Genomic DNA, 5,272 nt, shown 5'->3' with positions numbered 1-5,272 from the left:
TGGTCAGTAGGGATAGAAGGCTATACCTTCTACAGGAGAGACCGTATTGGGAAGAGGGGTGGGGGTGTTCCTCTCTACGTCAAGGAACAGTACACTTATCCTCCATGGTTAATGAACTCAGTTTGAAGGGGTCTTGACACCCTCTGGGTTAAAATACGGGGGGGAGGGGGAAGCGAGCATGGGGAAAGGGATATACTCATAGAAGCCTATTACAGATCTCCTAACCGAGAAGAACTTGATCTCAAATTCAATAGGGAACTGGCCAAGCCGCACATTCCCGTTGTATGATAGTCATGGGAGACTTCAACTTCCCAGACATCTTGTGGGAAGAACAAATGGCCAAGTCTGACCCGCTGCATAACTTTCTTGCCTGTATTAACAACCTGTACCTGACGCAAGAGGTCTGTGGGCCAACTGGGGGTGAGGCACTGCTGGATCTGGTTCTGGCCAAAGGGGATGATTTGGTGAGTGGTCTGAGGATCAAGGACAAGCTTGGTGACTGCAACCATGATCCGATTACTTTCTCTGTCCAACACAGGATAGGAAAATCCCTCAGTAAAACAGAAATCCTCAATTTTGGGAAGGCTGACTTCCACAAACTCAGGAGCCTGGTCAGTAACGCACTAAGGGACCACGGCTCCCTAGAAAGGGGAGTCCCATTAGGAATGGCTGTTCCTAAAGAACTCAATCCTTAACGCACAAGGGAAGTCCACCCTGTCCCACAGGAAATGCAGTCAGAGGGCAGGGAAGCGCTCTTGGCTCAACAGGGAACTTCTGGGTCTCCTAAAACAAGAGAGAAAAGCCGACACCAGATGGAAAACTGGAATTATCACCAAAGAGGAGTATTCAGCACTAGCCCGTACCTGTAGGGAGCAGTCCAGAAAAGGCAAAGCAGTAACTGAACTCAGGCGAGCCACCAGAATCAAGGATAACAAAAAGTCATTCTTCAGCTATGTGGGAAATCAGAGGAAGAACAAAAGCAACATTGGTCCCCTGAGAGACTGACTGATATGGGGCAGCTGATACCTGATGCCCAAGAAAAGGCCAATCTTCTAAACTATTACTCTGCATCAGTTTTCCACCTGCCCAAAGGAAGTTTTGGGCCCCCCACTTCAGGAGGGATGTGGATAAGCTCAAGAGAGTCCAGAGGAGAGTCACCCATTTGATCACAGGTCAAGAGATCAAGCCTTACAAGGAGAGGCTGAGGGACATGGAACTCTTCAGCCTGGCAAAAGGAAGGCTCGGGGGGACTTGGTGGCAGCCTAAAGGTATATAAGGCAGGTGGCATCAGGATCTGGGAGAACACTTGTTCACCAGGGCTCCCCAAGGAATAACGGTCTAACGGCCACAAACTTCTAGAAGGCCGATTCAGACTCGATATAAGGAAAAACTTCTTTATAGTCCAAGTGTCCAGGGTCTGGAACAGACTCCCCCCAGAGGTGGTGCAAGCACCTACTCTGAACTCATTCAAAAGGCATTGGGATGTTTAGCTTGTTGGGATCATTTGATCTCTGCAGACTTCCTGCCTCTGGCAGGGCGTCTGGACTCAATCCCATGAAGGTCCCTTCCAGCCCCTCATGTCTATGAAATCTATGCTGCAATCACGTTTTATTTTTGGTGCTTTTACTAGATAAAAGATAAAAATTCTTAAATCAAATAAAAATGCCGTTCAAGTTTGTTTTGATTAAGAGATTAACCATCATGTCATTTTTCACTGTAGTAACGAAGTTCTTCAAAGTAAAGAAGCTTCTCATAATCCTTGTCAAGTAGTTGAATATTCTTTATTTTTTAAAACAGAAAGGAAGATTAAGACCAGTTAAATTACTTTTCCACAACCACGAAGGATCTACCCATGACAAAAAGTATAACTTACCCATTTCTTATACCTACAGCAGTTTTGACTAACTATATTTCTAGGTATTATATATCTATGTATAGAGAAGACATTTAGGTTAAGATTAATGGAAAAGCTTTGAAACAGATAGAAAGCAATGGTAGAGTTAGCATGCACTGTATTATACCAGAGGACCATGCAATTGCATATCTTCTTCAATACCAGGAGAAAGAATGGCATTACATTAAGAAGCAAAAAAACCTTACTTTAAAAATGTTCTCAACTCTGAGCAACATACTTATGCTCTTTTCCTTATCCTGCATTTTTTTTTTTTTTTGAGAAAAAAACAGGGAAATTATTTCGGTTTGAAATTAACAGCAAAATAACAAGTCACAACAAACTCACTGACCAACATCATAAAGAAGTATAACATTAGAACAAATACTTACCTGCTAATTCACAGAGGACAACTCCAGGCTTCATACAATCCACAGAATAATAAACAAAAGTTCTAGTAAAAGGAAATAAAAAGAAGTTGCATGTCACTGATTTATAAATTTTAACAGAACTGTATTTGTTCCTTTTCTACTCTAGTTTGCTACTTCATGCATGACATACTTCAATCATTAAATTGCAATTCCATTGTCAGAATACAGGTTTTTAAGATGGTGCCATAAGCAAACAATTAGCTTAATTGTGATTTAGTAACATGATGGCATTTTTAAAGCACATGAATTACCTTACTGGGAGGTTCAAGTTTATTCTTTCAACAACACAGAATTTTGCTAACAGTTACATTTTTCGGCGGGGGGGGGCGGTCCTGTCCTTCCAGAACACTGATTTCAGAAAAACTCAAACTATAGAAAACTAGGAACCTTAACTCTGCTGACTCCCCTGTTCATTCCTGTCAGAGTTTACAATAGCCACTGGAAGTTACCTGAAGCATTTCAGCCACATTCAAATGTACCTATATGAAATGATGGAAAAGAGGAGCTGCAGCAGCATGACAAGAGCGACGGTGTGACATGAAGCAATCTCCACCTAATCCAAGTATGCAATGAAAGGACCGAAGCATGTGCACCCCTCATTTCAGCACTTCATTTTGCAGCTTGTCAAAAGTGGGACTGAGGTTTTTGTGCCATGGAGACCATTAGGGATTAGATGGGAAATAACTGTGGGTTTAATGATTGGTAAATGAAAGAATATACAAGATGGTATCAAGTGCCTTGGAGTGAAGGTTGTAAAATTTAACCTGCTCCATAAACATGACACTGTCTGCTAAGTGTTTATATGTATGGAAAGTGTAGGTTTAGGTGTATGGTAAGTAAAACAGCGGGACACTATCACAGGCATGCTGAAACACTGTTCAAAAAGATAAGAGCCAAGGTCTTCCCTTGCTTAAGAAATTTGAGTTTTGCTGCACTCAACTTTCTGGAAGGTTGTAAGTTTGCATTAGGCAGTCTTAACTCCATGTTAATAAAACTTTGAAATTAAATTTGGTACTTTTAAAATGTAAGAAGTGCTGTAGTTCTAGGCAATTCTAATTCTCATATAGGTCAGCAGCTAAGATGCACGGGCTAACTGGTTTCTAAAGTCTGGTGAAACAGCAAGGAGATTCATGTTCTCAGCATTTTAGCATTCAAGGGTCTACAGTTAGCAAAGACAGGCACATACATCCTGGGAAATTGGAAATAAACAGTAAGACAACCACAATGTGCCCTTAAGACGCATAACAAGATAGGAACATGCGCTACAAGTCCTAATTGCCATTTCCTTTAGACCAATACAGCTACAACCTGGGTACTTGACACATGGAAGAGACTGAATTTTAGTCAATTTTTAAAATGAAATCTTCATATTTTCCCAAGCAGGAAGCAACTGTGACCACCTAAAACCTAAGATCCTGCTCCTGCCTTTTTTCAAAGTAATATGCATCATCACAGATCCTCACAGGAGGTAAGAAGCTCCATACCAGCTATAAACTGACTGCCCAGAGGAGTCTTACATCTATTGACTCCTCTGTGAAATCCTCTGAAATATGAATTTTCATTTCTACCCAGGAGAACTTTTACAATCTTTTCTCCAATGTCTGATGAAGGGCGTTTGTGTCCAAAAGCCTGCGATTAAAGACTTTTTTTTGCAAAAATCTCGGTGTAAATCTCTACTATGAGTCCTGACAGTCATTTTATAAGTTTTTTTCATGAGGCTTAAGGACAGGCCAGAAGGGGGCATTTCTTGTTGAGTAACCACTCCTTGCTACAGTAGGCTTTTAAATGCATTTTAATACTATTCTTTGCCTGCTGGGGAAATTTACGTTTTTGGGGGCTTAGGGTCAGGACCTGTAATTAATACTTCCATCTGTATTTTTTCCCCACTCAGGTTTGTTCTTAGCCCAGACTCAAGGAAAATCTTTTACCCAAGGATTTCAGGGTTTAAGGTTTGCTCATTTGTCTCTCCAAATGCCCCTTCACTAGGTCAGTGCTAACTGTTGGTGGGTTGGAGTCTCTCTTGTGCCTGTCTATAGTCCAGGGGCAGGCAATTATTTTGGGCAGAGGGCCACTTACTGAGATTTGGCAAGCCAAGGGCAGCATGATAGGCAGCCAGGGGCAGATAAATATTAATTTTCTAAAATTTTTAGGGGCCCTGCAGGCCGGATAGAATGGCCTGGCGGGTCACATCCGGCCCCCGGGCCACATTTTGCCCACCCCTGCTATAGCCCGTTTGGGAGATATGTCTATCCATGTTCAAGAATACAATGAAAAGAACTCATTTAGGAGCTCAGCTTTTTCCCTCCTGTTACCAGTTGCCCTCGTCTGTCCTGTACGGGCCCTATGTTATCATGCACCTTCTTTTTGCTCCCAATGTACCTAGAGAAGGACTTTTTGTTGGTCTTTGTTGCCAGCCTGAGTTCCATTTCTGCTTTGGCCTTCCTATCTGATTTCCTGCAAGGATGAGCCAAGCAAGTATACGCCTCCTTTGTGCCTTTCCTCTGCTCCCACAGTCTCTATGCCTCTTTTCCCCGCTAGGCTCTCCTGGGTTTCCCTATTGAGCCAAAAGGGTTTCTTGGCTCTTTTGCCTTCCTTTATGCGCACGGGGATGGTCCCCTTCTGTGCCTGAAGGATCATTCCCTTAAGGAATGCTCACCATTCCTGGACTCCCATCTCACAATGCTCTTGCCCTTCAGAGCCTCACTTACTAATCTCCTAAGCATGTTGGGGTTAGCCTTCCTGAAGCCTAGCACTTCTTACCCTTCCCACCTTTTCTCAGATAGTGAATTCTATCAATTGGTGGTTGCTACCCCTAGGTTACCCTATATCTGCAGATCACCCACCAGGTCATCCCCTGTAGCAAGCACTAAGACCAGTAAGGCATTTCCTCTAGTGGTACTGTATACCTCCTGCGTTAGGTGAGGTCCTCTATGCTGGTTAGGAACTTACG

General features: G+C 42.8%; 1 protein-coding gene across 1 annotated transcript in view; it reads right to left on the bottom strand.

Moving 5' to 3' along the window:
• The window catches only part of KIAA1551 (KIAA1551 ortholog), a 29,558-nt gene extending 27,201 nt beyond the window's left edge, over positions 1 to 2,357 (bottom strand). The window contains exon 1 of the mRNA XM_019544628.1: positions 2,284 to 2,357. The gene's annotated coding sequence lies outside the window, so the exon portion shown is untranslated. The remainder of the gene's footprint in view (positions 1 to 2,283) is intronic.
• Between the last annotated feature and the right edge of the window lie 2,915 nt (positions 2,358 to 5,272).

The sequence above is a fragment of the Crocodylus porosus genome, unplaced genomic scaffold, assembly GCF_001723895.1.
Source record: "Crocodylus porosus isolate Cpor-Errol unplaced genomic scaffold, CroPor_comp1, whole genome shotgun sequence".
Taxonomy (NCBI): Eukaryota; Metazoa; Chordata; order Crocodylia; family Crocodylidae; genus Crocodylus; species Crocodylus porosus.
This window is presented reverse-complemented; position numbering and strand designations above follow the sequence as displayed.